The following is a 23,515-nucleotide window of genomic DNA, read 5'->3' on the forward strand; positions in this document are numbered from 1 at the left end:
TGAATTATATTTTTAAAATATTAAAATGTATCTTTGTCATAAATACAAATTTTCTTTTTGAGGAACTTAATGCAATATAACTTTCTTTAAGCAGCGCTTTAGAATCTTTTCACATGATATTAATCTCTGGTTTATAATATTTCTGACCATTATTTATGCAAGTATTTTTCCAGTTTATGAAAAAAATATTGATTCCTTTTAATGAAACTGAAATATGATTTCAATTTTCTATGTTTTTTTCTTATGTATACTAATAAACTTAATACTTAGTACTAAAGATTTTGGGGGGAAATTAATAGAGTCAGAAATATACTTATGTGAAATCTTATTTAATTGTTCCCTTGAAGATGTGGCACAGATTGTGTGTTCCAAGGGTTTTATTTGAATCAAGTATTTCTTTTGATTTTACAATTTGCTTGACTTTTCTAAATTTTGTTATGAAATTAGCCTTGCATTATTTTCTCTCTTATTGTGTTAGCGTTTTTGGAAATAAATTATCTTAAGAATTCCCATACCTCATTACTGAGAAACTGTACATTATAAACCATGGCTCTACCCCTTTCAAGCTATGTAACCTTGGGCATGTTACATTGAATCATCTGTAAAATGGAGACAGGACAGTGGTGGTGGTGATAATTAGAATACCTACCTACATGGTCATTATAAAGGTTAAACAAGATAAGGCATGGCAGCCCAAAGCACAATGCCTGGCTCACAAATGTTTCCTAATATTTTAATCTAGTCAGTCACTAAACCCAACTGATTCTAAATATCATTCAAGTTTATGCCCTACTCTTGGTTCTCACAGCCTTTGCCTTAGGTACTTTTCATGTGTCACCTGAACTGTTAACAATACCCCCTTTATCTCCCTACTTCTAATCTCTTTACCCTTCAATTCACACAAGAGTGATCTTTGTAGAACACAGTCTGATTATTTCACTTCTCTCATGAAAATCTTTTGATGACTCTCCATCACATAGAACAAAGTTTCCCAAATTTTATTCACTCCCGTACTTCTTCCCAAGTGTTGCATTTGGTTTCTTTACCTGGACTGTTTTCCCCATCTTTCTCCTAAAGAATTTATTCCTCATAATTTATCTTATTTTATCTGCAAGAAGGATGTTGCCTAATGTAAAGTGAAGATTTTATTTCAGACCCTTTTTACTTAAAAAAAATTTTGCTTACCTGTAATTTACACACATGAAATGCACAGATCTCAAGCGTTCAATTTAATAAGTGTTGACAATTCTATACATCCATGTAACTACCAACAAAATCAAGATTTAGAACATTTCCAGAACTCTTGAAAGTTCTCTGATGACACTTTCCAGTAAATAAAATATCCTCCTCTTCCCTTCCCAACAAAAATGTTCTGACAAAAAAAATTTCTTAGGGTCACCGAACCATAATTCTTCTCATTGATATTAAAAGTGCTTTGCATTACAACTTGCATGATCATTTTTATGGTCCCATATTACTGTGCAAAGTTAGGATGATCTGTATTTTTAAGTATTTCATTTTACTTCTTTTTTGGCATTGTAGCTCTGTGTATGTGTATGTGTATGTGTGCACGTACCTGTATGTGTTAATGGATACCCTAAAGCAGAAGTCAGCAAACTACAGCACATGGGCCAAATCCAAATGGCCTGTTTTTATAAATAACACTTCATTAGAATCCAACCCTAATTCATTTATATATTGTCTATGTCTGTTTTTGTGCTGCAAAGGCAGAGTTAGTTGCTACAAAGACCATTTTGCCCACAAAGCCTAAAATATTTATTATTTGGTCCTTTACCGAAAAAATTATCTAACCATTGCCCTAAAGCATTGATTCTTAAATTCTAGTGTATATCAGAATCACAGAGAGATTATTGTGCCACATCCCCAGAGTTTTTAATTCAGTTAGGTCTATGGTGGAACCAAGAGAATTTGATTTCTAACAAGATCCCAGGTGATCCTGATGCTGTTGGTCTGCCAACCACACTTTGGGAACCACTATTTGAGAGATTACCTTATATAATTTTAATGTATTACAGTCTACCTCCTATTATACTACCTCATTTCCACCCTTTGTACTCTTGTTGTCACATATTTTGTTTCTTTATATGCTCTTTACTGTACGTTATTATTTTTGCTTTGAACAGGCCATAACTTTTTTTTGTAAATTAATGCACAGTAAAATGGACTTTTATGGTGTACAGTTCCTACAGCTTTTAACTTATGTATGGACTCTTGTCACTGCTACCACAATAACTTCCTCTGTTAAGGGACCTAGTAGAAAAGAAGAGCATCAAAGTATTAAAAAAAAAAAAAAAAAAAAAAAGAATCAAAAAGAAATGCTAGAAATAAAAAATACCAAAATGGAAAAACTCATTTGATAGATGTAAGGGTCATGCTATTGAGTGAAGGTAACTTCTGTACCAGGTTGTAAAATTTTCATGTTTTCTATCTTTTTCTTGATTCAGTGAACCAGCACTATTAACATCTACCTACATGTAGTGATTTCCAATTTGTTATTTATTGCTGCTAATGTGTATCTTGAATGATTTCTTAAGTGTATTGTCTGAACACTTTATTTAAACTTTCCAGTTGGAAAAAATTTCAACTTTCACTTTTTTTTTTTTTTTTTTGAGAGAGAGACAGCGCAAGTGGGAGAGGGGCAGAGAGAGAGGGAAACACAGAACCCAAAGCAGGCTCCAGGCTCTGAGCTGTCAGCACAGAGCCCAATGTGGGGCTCGAACCCATGAACCATGAGATCATGACCTAAGCCAGAGTTGGACACATAACCAATTGAGCCACCCTATTTTTTTTTTTTTTTTTTTTACTCTCACACTTTCTCAGAGCAGCCATATAAGCCATCTTATTTTTCATGTCTGTTTCTATGGACCCTATTATCTAATAATTTTCTAGATAATAGATTATACAAGCATCCTTTTTCAATTTTTTATTAAGATTTTATTTTTAAGTAATGTCTACACCCAACATGGGGGCTCGAACTCACAGCCCCAAGATCAAGAGTTAAATGCTCCACAGACTGAGCCAGCCAGGTGCCCTTCAATTTTTAAATTAGTAACTTTTTATAGTCTTCTTTTGATAAATTTGTTTACTAGTGTATGACCCCCTGGTTCTTTTAGGGAACTTCAGTGAGAAAAGCTTATAGTTTCTTAAATACTTGGTAGCCATTGTGCCTCCACCCCCACCATCTTATTAAATTCTGAAAGCTATAAGGACAATGGAAAGACAGCCTACAGGTGGGTTCAGTAGCTCTGAAATCTTCCATTCTGATTATAATAAAGGATCAGGCTGATAGAAAAGAGATCAAGTTTCTTTCAGCTCCCAGGTCCAGGTTAATAAGCAGTAGAGTTCAATAAGCATCCATCCATTTGACCCCCACAGCCCCAGATGCCTTCTGTAGTACTTCTTATCTGTTTATCCTACCTTAATATAGGCTAAAAATTGGTTTTCAATTTTTAATGTAAAATTCTTTTTATTGTCATTTACACTGTTATCTTGCCTCTACCTATTTGCCTAAGTATCTCTCTCTCCTGTTTTTCTTTGATGAGTTGTGTCATAAAATACTGTGAGGGCTGTGTTTACTTTGTGTTGCATTTATCGAGAAGTACAAAAAAAGGTTGTTCCTTACTTTCCAGGTGTTCCATAATTGTCTTTGATGTGTATAAAACATCTTGTGACAATCATTCTTAAGTTTGTATTGCAAATACATTTTAAATGAATTTTACCAGCATCCAGCACACCATTTTGCTGGTATACATCTCACAATATGACATTCAAGATTTATTCCTTAAATTCCAGAATAATGCTCAAAGGAATCTATTATCTGGTGATCATTCCACTTGTTGTCCTGGGAAGAAGGCAGAGTGAGATATTATTATCTCATTTTCCAGATGAGGAAGTGGAGGCATAGAGATGATTAAATAGGACATCACATGTAAAAGTATCTGTGACAGAGCCTGGTATATATGTCGTTGTGTGTGTGTGTATACATATACATACAGACACACACATACATCTTTTGCAATGAGGTGAAGGGTATATTTTTTCCTCTTTACAATAATATATTTACTTACCATCAAAAAGCAAATTGGTGGCAGGTCTGAAATTAAAGCTACTTAACTTCTAGTCTAGTCTTTCTAGTAAGCTCTATTCGGATGACACAGATGATATTTCCATATCTGGCTAATAGCTTTCCATAATCAGGACAAACTAACATCTATTACTGTAGTTCAATTTTAGAAATATAATCCAGAAAAAGAAGATGTGGTATATATACACAATGGAATATTACTTAGCAATCAGAAAGAATGAAATCTTACCATTTGCAACAATGTGGATGAACTAGAGTGTATTATGCTAAGCGAAATAAGACAAATTTGTCAGAGAAAGACATATCATATGGTTTTACTCATATGTGGAATTTAAGGAACAAAACAGATGAACATAGGGGAAGGGAAGCAAAACTAAGATGAAAACAGAGAGGCAGACAAACCATAGAGACTCTTACATACAGAAAACAAACTGAAGGCTGCTGGCAGGGTGTTGGGTGGGGGATGGGCTAAATGAGTGATGGGCATTAAGGAGGGCACTTGGGATGAGCACTGGGCGTTACATGTAAGTGATGAATCACTAAGTTCTACACCTGAAATCATTATTACACTTTATGTTAACTAACTTGGATTTAAGTTTTAAAAATCTTTTTTTTTTTTTAATGTTTATTTATTTTTGAGAGAGACAGAGACAGAATGCGAGTGTGTTGGGGGCAGAGAGAGAGGGAGACACAGAATCTGAAGCAGGCTCCAGGCTCTAAGCTGTCAGCACAGAGCCAAAGTGGGGCTCGAACTCACAAGCTGTGAGATCATGACCTGAGTCAAAGTCGGATGCTCAACCGACTGAACCACCCAGGCGCCCCTAAATTTTAAAAATCTTTAAAAATGTATCTATACGAATCTATCTAGAGATATAATCCATAGATATCATAGGCACACTTCCTTAAACTTTGTTCTTTATACATTTCTTTTTTAATTTTTTTTTAACATTTATTTATTGCTGAGAGACAGAGACAGAGCATGAGCAGGGGAGGGGCAGAGAGGGAGGGAGACACAGAATCTGAAGCAGGCTCCAGGCTCTGAGCTGTCAGCACAGAACCCCATGCGGGGGTCAAACCCACGAACTGCGAGATCATGACCTGAGCCAAAGTTGGACGCTTAACCGACTGAGCCACCCAGGCGCCCTGTTCTTTATACATTTCTACTGGCATTACATATCATTTCGACTTCTTGAGATCTCTTTCCTTGAACAGAGAGAGCCTTGGGCCAAATTTTGGTTTAGGTGAAGTTTGGCTTTGTTTTCCTTCTACCTTCTTTTCTGGTTCTTCTATTTCTTATGTGACAACTCATATTCCATGAAAATCAGTTCATGGGCAGCAACAGCAGGCAGAGGAATATAATTAGGACAGGGAACCATGAGTCAGAAACTAGAAATGCCACAGAAAAGCATCTCCAGCAATTAGGAACTGGGAGGAGTGAGGGCAATCTGAGTGAAGTAAAGGGTTAACAATTTGGAGTTTGACAGGCAGTGAGGAAGCAGGGCAGAGCAGACCAGCAGAGTACAATGCTTTGCACCTTCAATCACCCATTATTTCTTTTACTATGGTGAATTCCAATCTAATATGACATTGACTTAGAATCCTACTAGTAGTAATAATTCCAACAGTTGGCTGGCTGACCAGTCATTTGGAGTGAAGTGTGATCACAGTTCTTTGGCAGAGGGTTTTCTTTATTCTGGTTGTTGAAATAGATGCAATTATATTAACTCACACTAAAGAGGGAGAAACTGATCGTTAATTTATTGCACGTCTCAAAAATAGTATGTTTTGAGGAAAGAACCAAAGCAACAACTTCTCCAAGTATATTCTATGGCATACTGACTCCTGCGGTTTAGCTGAATGCTCCAGAGGAAAACAAGGATTCTGTGGTCAAAAACTTAGGGAAATGTTACATGACCTTCTTACTAGAAACATCAACATATTAAAGATCCTGAGAAGCCTTGTAGTAAATATATAAACTCATTCAATTTTATTTACTTTTGTGGTTAGTGCTTTTAGTGTCCTGTTCAAGAAATCTTTGCATACCCCAAGACTGCAAAGATATTTTCCATTGTTTTTTTCTATCTTTCTGGTTCTGGGTTTTATGTTTAGATCTATAATCAATGTCTATTTAATTTTTGTGTATGGAACGATAAAGACATGACAGTTCTTTTCTTTCTGTCCTATAGGAAAATCCATTTGGTCCACATGTTTAAAAAGACTCCCTTTGTCATTGAACTGATGTGCCACCTTGATCAAATATCAATTGACCTTATACGTGTAGGTCTATTTCTGGACATTCTATTCTGCTCCCTTGATATATTCATCTATTCTTAGAGCAATAATTGTTGATAACAGTATAACAATATATAACAATAATAACAGTTGATAGCTTTTTAAATTTTTTAAATGTTTATTTTAGAGAGACAGAGCACAAACAGGGGAGGGCCAGAGAGAGAGGGAGACACAGAATGGAAGCAAGCTCCACGCTCTGAGCTGTCAGTACAGAACCCGAAGTGGGACTCGAACCCATGAACCGTGAGATCATGACCTAAGCCAAAGTCGGCTGCTCAACCGACTGAGCCACCCAGGAGTCCCAATAGTTGATAACTTTATAGTTAAGTCTTAAAAGCACATATTATAAATCATCCAACTTGTTCTTTTTCAAGATTTTGGCTATTCAATATCCATTACATTACCAGATAAATTTTAGAATCAGCTTGACAATTTCTTCAAAAACACCTGCTGGAATTTTGATAGGAATTGCACTGGCTCTATAAATTTATTTAAGGAGAACTGGCATCTTAACAATTTTGAGTTTTATAATCCATGATCATGTTTTTTTGTTTGTTTTTGCTTTTTAAGATTGTTGATTGGTTGATTTTATAGTAGGCTCCATGCCCAATGTGGGGCTTGAACTCAGGACCCTGAGAGTAAGAGTTGCATGCTCTACCAACTAAGCCAGCCCAGTGCCCCAGTGGTATTTTTATTGAGCTTTTTAATTGTCATCTTTCATTTTTCTCAGTAATGTTTTGTATTTTTCAGTATAAAGGTCCTTGTGCTCTTTTTAAAGATTCATTGCTATGTATTTGATATTTTTAATGGTGATATTTTCATCTATTTTCTAATTGTTTTATCTGTCCTAATTATTTCCAATATAAGTTTTTATATTGACTAACTGGTGACCTTGCAAAATTCATTAATTAGTTCAAATAGCTTTTTATAGATTCTACAGGGGTTTCTGTATACACAATCATACGATATGTAAATAATGATAACTTTTGCTTCCTTTCTGGACTTTGGCCTTTATTTCTTTTTCTTGCCTTATCATACTGGTTCTATATTAAGCACCTAATATACATCATCTCATTTAATCTTTACAACAATTCATTGTTATTGCTATTTACATAAGGCAAGAAAACTGAGACTCAGAAATGTTCAGTAACTTGCCCACTCAAGATTGCACAACTATTAACAGATCTAGAATTCAACCCCAGGCACTTTTACTCCAAACATGTACCAGTGACCCCTAGCTTATGAGTTTGGAAAACTGAGAGGCACAAAAGCCAAAAAAAAATTATCAAATTAATAATGGGAAAAAATCCCATCAAAGGCAAAGGATATGAACAATTCACAGAAAAAAAAGGTTTCTTTTAAATATGAAAAGATGCTCAACCCCGCTCATAAGGAGAGATACACACATTAAAACAATGCTAAAATGATGCAGCCTCTATGGACAGAAGTATGTAATTATTGAAAAATTGAAAAATATAACTACCATGTGATTCAACAATCTCACTTCTGGGTATATATCCAAAAAAACTGAAAGCAGGATGACCTCAAAATGTTACCTGCACACCCATATTCATAGCAGCATTATTCACAACAGCCAAGAAGCAGAAATAATCCAAGTGTCCATCAATGGACAAATGGATAAACAAACTGTGGTATACAATGGAATGTTATTCAACCTTAAAAGGGAAGGAAATCCTGTGATTTGCTATAACACAGGTGAAACTTGAGGACTTTACACAAAGTGAAATAAGCCAATCACAAAAAGACAAAAACGGTGTGATTCCACTTATATGAGGTATGTAAAGTAATCAAACTCATAGAGATAGAAAGTAGAGTGGTGGTTGCCAGGGGCTGGAGGGAGGGGGAAATGGGGAGTTGTTATTTAGTGGGTATAGAGTTTCAGTTTGGCAAGGTGAAAAAGTTCTGGAGATCTGTTTCACAACAATGTTAATATACTTATTACTGTTGAACTGAACACTTAAAAATGGTTAAGATGGTAAATTTTATATTCTGTGTTTCTCATCACAATTTAAATTTAAAAATTATTTTTTAAAACTTTAACAAATTTTATTATGAATTCTAAAAAAAGCTATGCTGAAACCATTTTTTAACCTATCAGATGGGCAAAAATCCAAAAGTCTGATAACAATCTCTTAGTTGGCAAGGATATGAGAAACAGTATTTTTTATTCACTGCTGGTAGAGTACAAATTGGTACAAACCCTGTGAAAGGCGACTAAGCAATATTTATGGCACCTTTTGTTACAGCTATTATACTGTGATAAATTTAATCTTGGAGATATATTGTATGCATGTATGAAATGATATATGCATGGGTTATGAACTTCAGCATTATTTACAATGGGAAGATACTGGAAACAACCAAAATGCCCATCACTAAGTGACTAGTTGGATAAATTACAATACATCCATACAATGGAATACTATACAGCTATTTAAAAGTGAAGACATTAAAAAAAAAATAAAAATAAATAAAATTGAAGACATTCAACATATATTACAAATTAAAAAATTAATAACAGTATGTGTAACAGTATTTGTAAAAAGGAGAAAAGAATCTGTGTATAGTTTTATATTTCCCGGCATGTACATCAAGAAACTCTGGAAGGATACATGGAATAGTAATAATAATAGCAGTTTGGGGCCCTGAATGGAAACTGAATGGATAGAGGACTGGTAAGGAAGGAAGACTTTTCAATGCACAGTTTTCTGTAAATTTTGGTTTGGGAGTCATGTGAATATATCGCCTATTCAAAAAATTAACTAAAAAACTTCTATGCTTAAAAATAAATTTTAATGGCACTGACATTAATATATTCATAAAATGAGTATTTACGAGGTGTCTACTATATGTCAAGTAGGTACTATCTTGGACACTGGCGATATAGCACTGAACAAGACAAGTTTCTTATATTCTAGTGGGAAAGAATGTATATGTTGATTTTATTTAAAAAAATATACACACACATATAATTCTGAATATTATATATATTCATTCATATATAGCATGTACATTTGACTATATGTCGTATGTGTGTATACATATATATTTTTTCGATAAAATGAATAAATAATAAATAAATTTTTCGATAAATGAATTCATTTTTCGATAAAATGAATAAATAAAAAATAAATAAACGTTAAAAAAATTTAAAAAAAATAGTGCTAGGTAGCTATTTTTTTTTAACTTTTTAAAATTTATTTTGGAGACAGGGAGAGACAGAGCATGAACAGGGGAGGGTCAGAGAAAGGGAGACACAGAATCTGAAACAGGCTCCAGGCTCCGAGCTGTCAGCACAGAGCCCGACGCGGGGCTCGAACTCACGGACCGCGAGATCATGACCTGAGCGAAGTCGGCGAGATCATGACCTGAGCGAAGTCGGACGCTTAACCAACTGAGCCACTCAGGCGCCCCGGCTATTGTTAAAAGTCAATTAAGGTAAAGGAAAAAAGGGCAATGTGGCAGAAGTTGGGCAGTAGTGCCTCAGAAGAGGAGGTATTTGAGTAGAGATCTGAATGAAAAGAAGGAAGAAACAATACAGGGAAGAGCTTTCCAGGCAGCAAAGACCCTGAGGCATGAACAAGTTTGCTGTGTTCCAGAAGCAGTAAAAACACTTACTTAGCTGGAGCAAACTGTGTGAAGGGAACAATGGTAGATAATGATGTTAAACAGATGGTCAGAAGGTAGATCATGGGGGCTTTGTAGGGCAGGAGCAAGGGTTTGGATGTTAGAGGCTCTTACAGAAGGTTTTTAAAAATATCTGAAAGGAGCCCAAAGGCTAGGAAGAAGGTCGAGTAGGAGGACCCTGAGCTCACCTTGTCCCATGGATGCAACCAGATAACATTCACATCAGTGTAAGTAACCCAGAAAATGACCCGAAGACTGGCAGAGCAAACTCTACAACTAAATGTAAAGAAGAGGCCACATCAAAGAGGATAGGAAGGTCAGAGACGCAGTGGGAAAGCTAAATGGACCCACAGGACTGTCTGCCGGAGGGAGGGACGAGTGAACTCAGAGAAGGGAAGAAATAGATGTCACAGTGTCCCGGTGTCATAACCTGGAAGCCCACAGGGGGAAGATGAATCCCCATAACATTTGGCTTTGAAAACTAGAGGGGCTGGATTTTGCAAGTACTTACAACCAGTGGGACTTAAAGCCTGGAATTTTAAAAATCAGTGAGCTCAGTTCTGGGGGAGCTTTGGAGAGTGATAGGAAACTGCGCTCTTACCCTTAGAGAGACAGCACAATGAACAGCTCAGGAAGATACAACATGGAAGCAGTAGTTTGAAAATGCCTGGGGCATATGGGAAGGAGAGGTATTTACTCATCTTAGAGCCTGTCCTGGAGAGTTAGGGATTATAGGGAGACTCCTGCAGGAACAAAGGAGCTGGCAGGTGCTATTTCCCTCACCTGCCCCCCGGCATAAATACACAGTCACCTGCACAGCACCAACATTCCCTACCTAGCTTGCTTACACCAAGCCCTGGCCCCCGTTAGCCAAGCTTGCCTCAGTCCAGGTGCTGCAGGTCCCCTCCCCAAGACACCTGAGCAAACCTTGCAAACACCATGTCTTCTGACCCATGTACTTTATGGAGCCTCAATCCTGACAGCAGGAGCAGTGGATCCCCTTTCATAGAGGCCCTGCACACACCTTGTTAAAATTGCATGCACCACGTCCATGTATTTTATGGATTAGCCCAGCCAGTCCTGTTCCCAGCAGCAGAGGCACGTCCCTTCTTCCCATGTCCAAATCTTGCAGGCACTACAGCCTTGCCCCGAAGCATGTTGCAGATCTACCCCCTCCAACAGACTTTCTTTTTTTTTTTTTTTAATGTTTTATTTATTCTTGAGAGAGAGACAGACAGAGACAGAGAGAGACAGAGAGAGACAGAGCAGAGCATGAGTGAGGGAGAGTCAGAGAGAGGGACACAGAATCCGAAGCAGACTTCAGGTTCTGAGCTGTCAACACAGAGCACAACATGGGGCTCAAACTCACTAGCTGTGAGATCATGACTTGAGCCGAAGTCGGATGCTCAACCGACTGAGCCACCCAGGCGCCCCTAGCCCCTCCAACAGACTATCAGTTAGAGTCCACTCAAACCAGGGCCACAAGCCTGGCAGTGTGCAAGCAGCCCCGACAGGGGCCAGCACCAATCCAAAGAGACTCCTGCCCTGGGGACAGGGAAAGATACACACACAAATCAGACTATGGCCCCACAAATGTGCTGGGGCAGACAGCTGGTCTGATTGCAGGCCTCCTCCAACAACAAAAACTTCTTAGGGGACAAACAGGGAAAGCACCCTGCAGTTTGGTGCTACTACATCTCTGGCAAATGCCTGGTCTGACTAAACTCAAGCCAAAGGCAGCCCCAGATCGGCCCACTAACAACATAGGTACCAAACCCTGCCCACAACAGGCAAAGAGAGCCATTGGAGATGACTGGACTGTGGGAAAAAGCAGCTCAGTCACAACAGCCAAAAAGTAGCATGCAACACACATACGAGACACCCCTGCAGTGCCAGGTTCTAGAGAGGACACTGCATTGTAGAGCACTACAGGATCTCTTCTTCATAAGGCCAATGCTTTCAAGGTCAGGAGACATAGCTGACTTTTCTAACACACAGAAACAGACATAGAGAGTTAGACAAAATGAGAAAAGAGAGGAATATGTCCCAAATGAAAGAACAGTATAAAATCACAGCACGAGAACGAAATGAAATGGAGATAGGTAATATGCCGGTAAAAAATTTCAAGTAACAGTCACAAAGATACTCACTGGACTTGAGAAAAAAGTGGAGGACATCAATGAGACTGTTAACAAACAGATAAAAAAGAACCAATCAGAGATGAAATAATAAATGAAAATAAAAATCCAGTAGATGGAATAAATAGCAGACTAGAGGAAGCATAAGAATGAATCATCAATCTGGAGGAAAGAGTAATGAAAAAGCTGAGCAGGTGACAGAACAAAATTATGCAAAATGAGAATAGACTTAGGGAACTCAGTGACTCCATCAAGCATAATAACATTCATATTATAGGGATCCTAGAAGAAGAAAGAGAAAAGGGGGCAGAAAATTTATCTGAAGAAAAAATAGCTGAAAACATCCCAAATCAAGGGAAGGAAACAGAAATTCAGATCCAAAAGGCACAGAGATCCCCCAACAAAATCAACCCAAACAGGTCCAAACCAAGACATATAGTAATTAAAATGGCAAAAAAGTAGTGATAAAGAGAGAATTTTAAAAGAAGCAAGAGAAAAAAAAGACCCTTGCATACAAGGGAAACCTTGTAAGGCTGTTAGCAGAAATTCTGCAGGCCAGAAAGGAGTGGCATGATATATTTAATGTGCTGAAAGGAAAAAAATCTGTAGCCAAGAACACTCCATCCAGCAAGACTATCATTCAGAATAGAAGGAGAAATAGAGTTTCCCAGACAAACAAAAGTGAAAGAAATTCATGACCATTTAACCAGCCCTACAAGAAATGTATGCTTTGAGTGGAAAGGAAAGACCATAAGTATGAGTAAGAAAAGTAGGAAGCACAAAAGCAGTAAAGTATATCTGTATTAATCAGTCACAGGACTCACACACACAAAAAAGGATGTAATGTATGACACTATATACCTAAAACGTTGAGAGGAGGAGGAATAAAGAATGGGTTCAGACTTAAGCAACCATCAACTTAATATTGACTTCTATATGCAGAAGATGTTTTATATACAGACCTAATGGTAACCACAAATCAAAAACCAGTAATAGATATGCAAAGAATAAAGAGCAATGAATCCAAGTATATCACTAAAGAAAGCCAACTTATCATGAGAGAAGAGAGCAAGAGAAGGTACAGAAAAGAATATGCTGCCTACAGGAGACTCATTTCAGACCTATAGACACATGCAGATTGAAAGTGAGGTCATGGAGAAACAGTTATCATGCAAACTTATGTGAAAAGAAAGCCAGGGTAGCAATGCTTAACGCAAACAAAATAGACTAAACAAAGACTGTAACAAGAGACAGAGAAGAACACTATATAATCATAAAAGGGGACAATCCAACAAGAAGACATAACAATTGTAAATATTTATGCACCCAACATGGAAGATCCTATATACATAAAACAGTTAGTAACAAATATAAAGGAACTTATCAATAGTAATACAATAATAGTAGGGGATTCTAACACTCCACTTACAACATCAGACAGATCATCCAAACAGAAATCAATAAGGAAACAGTGGCTTTGAATGATACATTGAATCAGATGGCTCTAACAGATATATTCAGAACATTCCATCCTAAAAAAGCAGAATACACATTCTTTTCAAGTGCACACAGAACATTCTCCAGAATAGATCATATATTAGGCCACAAAACAAGACTCAACAAATGCACAAAGATTCAAGTCATAACACGCATTTTTCAGACCACAACACCATTAAACTAGAAATCAACCACAAGAAAAAAATCTCAAAGACCACAAATACATACAGATTAAATTACATGGAGACAAATGAAAACGAAAATACAATGGTCTAAAACAAAAGCGGTTTTGTTTTTATTTTAATTAACAAAAGTGGTTCTAAGAGGGTAGTTTATAACAATACAGGCCTACCTCAAGAAGCAAGAAAACAACTCAACCTAACCTTACACCTAAAGGACTTAGAAAAGAACAACAAACAAAACTCAAAACCAGCACCAGCTGAAAGAAGGAAATAAAGATTAGACCAGAAATAAATGATACAGAAATGAAAAAACAGAAACAATAGAACAGATCAATGAAACCAGGAACTGGTTCTTTGAAAAAAATCAACAAAATTGATAAACCTCTAGCCAGATTTATAAAAAGAGAGAGGGAGGACTCAAGTAAACAAAATCAGAAAGAGGGGAAATAACCACCAATACCACAAAAACACAAGGAGAATATTATGAGGGGCGCCTGGGTGGCTCAGTCGGTTAAGCGTCCGACTTCAGCTCGGGTCATGATCTCACGGTCCGTGAGTTCGAGCCCCGCGTGGGGCTCTGTGCTGCCAGCTCAGAGCCTGGAGCCTGCTTCTGATTCTGTGTCTCCCTCTCTCTCTGCCCCTCCCCTCCTCATGCTCGGACTCTCTCTGTCTCAAAGATAAATAAAAACATTAAAAAAAAATTAAAAAAAAAATTATATGACAACAAATTGGATGATCTAGAAGAACTGGATGAATTCCTAGAAACACATAAACTACCAAAAATGAAGAAGAAATAGAAAATTTTAACAAACCAATTACCAGTACTGAAATTGAATCAATAATCAAAAAACTCACAACAAACGAAAGTCCAGGACCAGATGCCTACACAGCTGAATTCTACCAAACACTTAAAGAAGAGCTAATACCTATTCTTCCTAAACTTTTCCAAAAAATAGAAGAGGAAGGAAAGCTTCCAAATTCATTCTATGAGGCCAACGTTACCCTGACACGGAAACCAGATTAAGACATCACCAAATAAAAGAACTACAGGCCAATATCTCTGATGAACATAGATCAAAAACCTTCAACAAAATATTAGCAACCTGAACCCAACAATACACTAAAAAAAATCATTCACCATGATCAAGTGGGATTTATTCCTGGGATGCAAGACTGGTTCAATATTCACAAATCAATCAACATGATACATCACATCAACAAGAGAAAGGATAAGAACCATATGATAATTTCAATAGATTCAGAAGGAGCATTTGACAGACTACAACACCCATTCATGATAAAAACCTTCAATGAAGATTAGAGGGAACATACCTCAACATATTAAAGGCCTCATATGAAAAACCCACGGCTAACATCATACTTGATGGGGAAAAACTGAGAGCTTTTCCCCTAAGTTCAATAACAAGACAAGGATGTCCACTCTCATCACTTTTATTCAACATAGTACTGGAAATCCTAGCCATAGCAATCAGATAAGAAAAAGCTGGTAAGGAAAAAGTAAAACTTTCGCTATTTGCAGATGATATGATACTTTATGTAGAAAATCTGAGATACTCCACCAAACAACTACTAGAATTGATAAATGAATTCAGTAAGGTCTCAGAATATAAAAATCAATGTACAGAAATCCATTGCATTTTTAAAGTTTATTTATTTTAAGAGAGCAAGAGAGCAAGCATGGGTGTCAGAGATACAGAGAGGGAGAGAGAATACCCTAAGTTCATACTCACGAACAACGAGATCATCACCTGCACTGAAATCAAGAGTCTGATGCTGAACTTACTGAGCCACCCAGGTGCCCCTAATCCACTGCATTTCTATATACTAATAATGAAGCAGCAGAAAGAGAAATTTAAAAAACTACCCCATTTCAACTGCACCAAAAATAATACCTAGGAATAAACTTAACCAATGAGGTGAAAGACCTGTACTCTGAAAAGTATAAAACATGGATGAAAGAAATTGAAGATGACACAAAGAAATATAAAGACATTTCATGCTCATTAATTGGAAGATCAAATATTGTTAAAATGTCCATACTACCCCAAGTAATCTACACATTTAATGCAATCCCTATCAAAATACCACCAGCATTTTTTACAGAACTAGAACAAACAATCCTAAAATTTGTATAGAACCACAAAGACTCTGAGTAGCCAAAGCAATCTTGAAAAACACAACAAAACAGGAGATATTACAATTTCAGACTTAAGTTATATTACAAAGCTGTAGTAATCAAAACGGTATGGTACTGGCACAAAAACAGACACATAGATCAATAGAACAGAATAAAAGGCCTAGAATAAACCTATATTATATGGTCAATTAGTCTTCAACAAAGCAGGAAAGAATATCCAATGGGAAAAAGTCGCTTCAACAAATGGTGTTGGAAAAACTGGACAGGTACATACAAAAGAATGAAACTGGACCACTTTTTTACACCATACACAAAAATAAACTCAAAGTGGATCAAAGACCTAAATGGAGGCCTGAAACCATAAAAATCCTAAAGAGAGCCAAGGCAGTAATTTTTCTGACATTGGCCATAACAACAAAGCAGAATACACATTCTTTTCAAGTGTACACAGAACATTCTCCAGAACAGATCACATATTAGGCCACAAAACAAGTCTCAAAAAATGCAAAAAGATTTAAGTCATAACATGCATTTTTCAGACCAAAGATATGTCTCCTGAAGAAAGATAAACAAAAGCAAAAATAAACAACTGAGACATCAAAATAAAAAGCTTCTGTACAGCAAAGGAAATAATCAACAAAACTAAAAGACAACTTACTGAATGGGAGAAGATATTTGCAAATGACATATCCAATTAAAGGTCAGTATGCAAAATATATGAAGGACTTATACAAGTCAACACCAAAAAAAAAAAAAAAATTCAATTAAAATATGGGCAGAAGACACGAACAGGTATTTCTCCAAAGAAGACATACAGATGGCCAACAGACATAAAAAAATGCTCAACATGACTCATCATCAGGGAAATGCAAATCAAAAGCCCAATGAGATATCACCTCGCACCTGTCAGAATGGCTAAAATAAAAAACTCAAGAAACAACAAGTACTGGTGAGGATGTAGAGAAAAAGGAACCCTCGTGCATTGTGGGTGGCAATACAAACTGGTGTAGCTACAGTGTAAGACAGTATGGAGGTTCCTCATTAAAAATAGAGCTACCTTGGGGCGCCTGAGTGGCTCAGTCAGTTAAGTGTCTGACTCTTGATCTCAGCTCAGGTCATGATCTCAAGGTTTGTGAGTTCAAGCCCCCCATGAGGCTCTGTGCTTACATCGCAGAGCCTGCTTGGGATTCTGTCTCTCCTTCTCTCTGCCCCTCCCTTGCTGTGCTGTCTCTCTCAAAATAAATTAACTAAAAAGTTTTTAATTAAAAAAAAAAAATAGAGTTACCATATGCTCCAGCAATTGCACTACTGGGTATTTACACAAAGAATACAAAAACACTAATTCAAAGGGTTACATGCACCCCTATGTTTATTGCAGCATAATTTACAACAGTCAAATTATAGAAGCAGCCCAAGTGTCCATTAATAGATGAATAAAGAAGATGTGGTGTGTGTGTGTGTATGGATGGATCTAGAAAGTATAATGCTAAGTGAAATAAGCCAGTCAGAAAGAGAAATACCATATGATTTCACACATATGTGGAATGTAAGAAACAAAACAGGACCTCCTGGTTGGCTCATTTGGTTGAGCGTCTGACTCTTGATTTCAGCTCAGATTCATGATCCCAGGGTCCAGCATGGATCAACCCCCACATTGGGGCTCCAACATCAGGGCTCCAACAGAGCCTGCTTGGGATTCTCTCTCTCTCTCTCTCTCTCTCTCTCTCTCTCTTTCTCTCTCTCTCTCTCTCCTTCTGCCCCTCTCTCCCCTGCTTGTGAGCTCTCTCTCTAAAAAAAAAGAAACAAATATACAAAGAAAAGGTAGACAAACCAAAAGCCAGTCTCTTAACTATGGAGATCAAACAGAGCAGTATGGGGGGGGGGGGGGGATGGGTGAAATAGGTGAAGGAAATTAAGAGTACACTTAGCATGATGAGAACTGAGTAATGTATAGAATTGTTGAATCACTATATTGTACAAGTCAAACTAATATAACACTGTACATTAAGTACATTGGAATTTAAAAAAAAAGAAAAAGGGCACCCTTCCTACTCAGCTCCCATGAAGGGAGGGGGGCATGACTTAGCAGACACCTGGGGATGAAGAGAACATCACCATCCTGTGGTTCAGCAGTGAACCAAAGTTTCATCTGTGGCCTTGTGTCCTTTCCTAGCACCAAAGAGGCTTCCAACCAGACCTCAGGCTTAGACAGAACCCTAACTATAAAAATGTCAATTAAAAATAGAAAAACAAATGAAAAAATATCCAAAATGGTCTTACGATTCAGCTGGTACACCCTTGTATGGCCTTCCAGGTTGTTAAAAGATTGAAAGAGCTTCTTCCCTGGCAATAGAGCCACCTGCCATGCTGACTCCCTTCCTAAGACCTTTCCACCACTGCCCACCAACAACCAACAACTATAAGTAACCTGGCCCAGGAGAGGCTATTGAGTGGGAGGAATGAATCAGCTCAGGAACCAAGAATCATGGAGATTCAGCAAGCTAAAGGGTGAGTAAATGTTTCACTTTATTACAGTCCTAGAACCTGCTTAGGACAGTGTGTCTTGGGCTTCTATTCCACCCATGGTCAGTTGGGGCCAATTACCATCATCTGGGCTTCCGCTCAGTCCTGCAGAAATATGAGGCAGTCTAGAGAAACAGACTGGATGTCCCTGAGATCTGAGATAAAGACAGAGGAAAGGGGAAACCTTGTGTACTTACTTCTACATAAACAATGTGTATCCTCAGCACTCCTTGATTGATTTGAAAGGCTACTGGCTAACAGGTGGCATTTATAACTTTTATATATTAATGACATCAAACTTTGTTTCTATATTAAAAGTCATAAAATTGTCCTGTACCAGGAGTGTTTTTTTTAAAATACATGTGGCAAAACAGAAAAAGAAAATATCAACTTCTCCAACACCAAATGCAAACTTAACATTCTTAGAGCCGCACTCAATAAAGTCAATGTTTGTGTAACGATGTGTATAGTTCCTGGAATCTTTATCAACGTTGAACTGCAACAGCTGAAATACAACAATTTCAATTTAATATATGAAATTTTATTGTACTGGGAATTTAGACTGGGAAATTAGTATGCATGTCAAAATCTTAAAACAGATTTCTACAAAGTTGCATGAAATTCCTAAAGCTGCTTGCCATTTCCCTCTATTTCACCAAGTCCCTCCCCTTTGAAAACACTTTATACTGTTCTTAAATCTAGGCTCTCAACAGCTTATTACATTGTATTAAGTTCTACTTTATTTTCATTCATTTCATTTCTTTGGATCACAAAACCCCCAGTTTATCTGAAAGACTATTAAATATTTGCTAACATAAACTTGTAACATGAACCTGAACTAAAGGAAAAGCCGCTGGAAAGAGCACAGGGGAGAAATCTAAGCACTACCTAAGATTATTTCTAGGTATTATTTTCTGGCCGCAAACATCTTCACTCAGCCAAAGACAAGACATTAAAAGCCATCTTATGCAAGCAGGACCCGTTTTAGCAGAACACCTGCTGAAAAATTTCATGGTGTTCCTCTTCATTTTTTAAAATGCTGAAGCTTTCTTTTAACTAAGTGTAGTTACACAAGATTTACACCAGGCAAGACCTTATTTTAATCTAAGATGGAAATTATTCCCACCATCTTTCTACATTGGAATGTATTTTTAAAAAAAATTACTTACACCACACAGCAAAGTGAAATCTGGACAGACAGCATGAAACTACCGGCAGCCACCTATTTCCTCACAGACTAAACTTTGTTCCCTTCCTGGCTGTTTCTGGATCAGGTTCACACTGATACACGTTTACTGTGGCCTTGGAAGCTACCACCCAGTGGAGCGAGGTGGGAGGGTTTGTTAATTTAACTACTGCTTGACCACTATTTATCAGCAGCTTCTTTAAAGTCGAGTTCAACGTGTTTAAAGAGACAAACGCAAGGAAGATCATAAGGTGAGCCTGAAAAATCTCTTAATCTCTGATAGTTGGGCTTTGGTTTCTGAGGACGTTCCTTTCCCATATGTTCCTGGGGGAAAAACTAATGTAGTCGTTCCTCTGAGCTTCAAAAGCCGTGTTTTCTTTTAATAAAAGTTTTCTCTTGTCCTTAGAATCTATACATTGTGCAATCATGGAAAAAAAGAGACCAGAAAGTTGCTTCTCCCCCACCTTCATTCCCTCTCTTTCACTAGTTAGGGGAATAATGCAGAGTTCTTGTTAAACTTAGTTCTTTCTGACATTGAAACCACCTGCTTACCTAAGAGTAAAAGTGGATCCCGAATTCTGTTCTTGGCAAGATAAAATGTTATGCTGCTTCATCTTCTTCCACATCCCCAAGCTTCTTTCTCTTCTGAGCTACTGTATTTCTGTAATTTGTAGCATTAGCTGTTGAAGCAGAAACCATTTATTATGTACTTACTGCACTAATCACTTTATAAACATTATCTCATTCTCTCCTAGGCAACATATTTGGGGATCATCTTCAATTCTTCTTAGTCTGCTTCTCTATCCAATTAGCCCCTTCTCTATCCTGGTGATCTTCTGCAGTTAGAACTGTGGTAGGCAGAATAATGGTCCCCCACAAAGATGTCCATTCTCTTATCACCAGAAGCTGTGAATATGTTACTTTACATGGCACAAGGGACTTTGGCAATGTGGTTAAGGTTAAGGACTTTTAGATGGGGGAGATCATCCAGATGGGGCCAATCTGACCACACGAATCCTTTAAAAGCAGTGAGCCTTTCTCAGCTGTGGTCAGTGAGGACTGGACTTGCTTCTGCTGGCTTTGAAGGGGAAGGAAGGGAACCACTAGAAGCTAGAAAAGGCAGGAAAACAGATTCTCTTCTAGATCCTCCAGAAAGAGATGCAGCCCTGATGATACCACAGTTTTAGCCTATTGAGATCCGTGTTGGATTTTTTTTTCCTAATGTTTATTTATTTTGAGAGAGAACACGTGTGCAAGTGGGGGAGGGGCAGAGAGAGAGAGAAAATCCCAAGCAGATTCCACCTTTCTAGGGCAGAGCCCACCTCGGGGCTAGATCCCATGAACGGTGAGATCATGACCTGAGCCAAGATCAAGAGTCAGGGGGCTAACGAAGCCACCCAGGCACCCCTTTGTGTTGGATTTCTCACCTACAGAACTGTAAGATAATAAACATGCATTGCTTTAGTCCGCTAAGTTTGTGATAATTCATCACGACCGCAATAGAAACATAATACAGGTACTTTAATTTCAAAATTAATTTCCTTTGAAAATTTAATACCAAAACTGAATAGTATACTCCAAATGAAGTCTGATAAAGAAAAAACTAATTGTGGAACTACTAAGTTCCTTATTCTGATGCCACACTTGGTGGACTCCTTATCACACCAGGTGCCTGACTCTACCCTCATTCTTTCTTTCAACTAATTTTGGAGATGAAATGCAGAGCTTTATGTTCAATTGAAATTTCACCTTATTTGTTTTAGCCCATCCTTCCCAACGATTAAGATTATGTTTAATCATGCCTCTGTACTGTCATAGGAAGTACCTTTTTAAGCCTAACTGCATTTACTTAATTCTCATGTATCCATCAAGTTATTAGTAAATAAACATTGACCAATCAAGATCAAAAACAGAGTTCTGAAATGGAGGACAAATTTTTGTTATTAGAGATCTTCAGTTTGACACTGATCATGAAACAAAACTCTTTGGGAGGCGCCTGGATGCTCAGTTGGTTAAGCATCCTACCCTTGACTTTAGCTCAGGTTATGATCTCATGGTTGGTGAGATCAAGCCCCACATCAGGCTCTGAGCTAACAGCATGGAGCCTGCTTGGGATTCTCTCTCTCCCTCTCTCTCTGTCTTTCCCCAATGCACACTCACTCTCACACAATATATACATAAACATAAAAAAGGAAACTTCTTTGGGTACACAAGTTTGATCAGCTACAAACCACCTACTCTCATACAGCTTACTTTTTTTTTTAATTTCTCACACATATCAAGAGAATAAAATGCCTTAATAAATAAAGATGTGTCCACAGCATACTGGAAATGGAGATGTGGTTAGGTTGATATGAGCAGTTTTTGTTTTTTAATAGTTTGGTGCTGTCTCAATGATTATCATTTTCTTTGTTAAGAGTTTACAAACTATCAGGGTGCCTGGATGGTTCAGTCAGTTAAGTGTCTGACTCTTGATCTTGGTTCAGATCATGATCTCATGGTTTGAGAGATTGAGCCCTGCCTTGGACTCTATGCTGACAAAGCAGTGCCTGCTTGGGTTTCTCTCTCTCCCTCCCTCTCTGCCCCTCCCCAACTGGCACTGTCTTTCTCTTTCTTTCCCAATAATTAAATAAATAAATAAGCAAACAAACTTAAAAAAAAAGTTTACAAACTATCAGTTAATTATTCTTTCTAGAAGTCTACTTGAAATTAAAAGAAAGTTTATCCAATTGAAGGAAGTGACAACTAATTCTGTCTCAAAAGAGGATATGTGAATGGAGAGGGGGATAGGGGAAACACTATGAAAGAAGGCATGGTGGAAGGAATGAGCACAGGGCACCCTTGGGAGAGTATAAAAACCCAGCTGGTTAGAGCGATAGTGGTTATTGGAAGGTAGTGTGAACTGGGGTTGAAACATATGATGTAGTCTTAAAAGGGGGACTAGGACTTCAACTTAACACAGGAGAAAATAGAAAGAAGTAAAAGATTATTTTTTAAAGTTTATTTTTGAGAGAGAGAGCATGAGCGTGTGTGCCCAAGTAGGGGAGGGGCAGAGAGAGGGAAAGAGAGAATCCTAAGCAGGCTGCATGCTGACAGCATCAGTGGGGAGGGGGTGCTCAATTCCACAGACCTCGAGATCATGACCTGAGCTGAAATCAAAAGCCAGGTGCTCAACCGACTGAGCCACCCAGATGCCCCAAGAATTAAAGGATTTTAAAGCAAGAAAATGAAATAATAACAGTAGTGCTTTAATAGCCTAATTGAAAAATGGGAAAGTATATGAAGAGTTCACAGAAGAAAATGTAAATGGCTCTTAAATACATGTAAAGACACTCCACCTCATTTTTAATAAGAGAAATATAAATTGAAGGTACAATGACATAATTTTAAGCTATATTTTAACCTATCAAATTGGCAAAATTCAAAGTCTCATAAGACACAATTTTGGTGAGGCTATAGGGAAATAATAGAGGATAAAATGGTGGAAACTCTAAAATGCAAATTGGCAATCAAATTATGAATGTGCATTCCCTTTTACCTAGTAGTAACTAAAAACATACACATGTAAAATGATGTATGTTGGTGGATATTCAACAGAGAGAATTGTTTGCAAAGGTAAAAGGGGTCAATCAGTAGGGAACTGGCAAATCAAATTACAGTACAGATATCCAATAAGACACTAGAATTTAAAAAAAAAAAGCAACTTTGTGTTATTGATTAAAATAATGAAACTATAACAAATTTTAAAAAAGATAGACCAGCATATTTTGAATGCAACTATTTGTG

General features: G+C 37.4%; 1 protein-coding gene across 8 annotated transcripts in view; it reads right to left on the reverse strand.

Annotated features, from left to right (window-relative positions):
* Window positions 1–23,515, reverse strand: part of MAP3K13 (mitogen-activated protein kinase kinase kinase 13) — a 170,754-nt gene that overhangs the window by 122,893 nt on the left and 24,346 nt on the right. For 4 of the 8 annotated variants that reach the window (XR_006193180.1, XM_042903682.1, XM_042903683.1 and 1 more), the window contains one exon: window positions 20,282–20,409. The exons of 2 other annotated variants lie outside the window; for them this stretch is intronic. The gene's annotated coding sequence lies outside the window, so the exon portion shown is untranslated. The remainder of the gene's footprint in view (window positions 1–20,281; window positions 20,410–23,515) is intronic. 2 more of the 8 variants (XM_042903684.1, XM_042903688.1) reach the window with 1 other exon arrangement.

This window comes from Panthera leo, chromosome C2 (genome assembly GCF_018350215.1).
Source record: "Panthera leo isolate Ple1 chromosome C2, P.leo_Ple1_pat1.1, whole genome shotgun sequence".
Taxonomy (NCBI): domain Eukaryota; kingdom Metazoa; phylum Chordata; class Mammalia; order Carnivora; family Felidae; genus Panthera; species Panthera leo.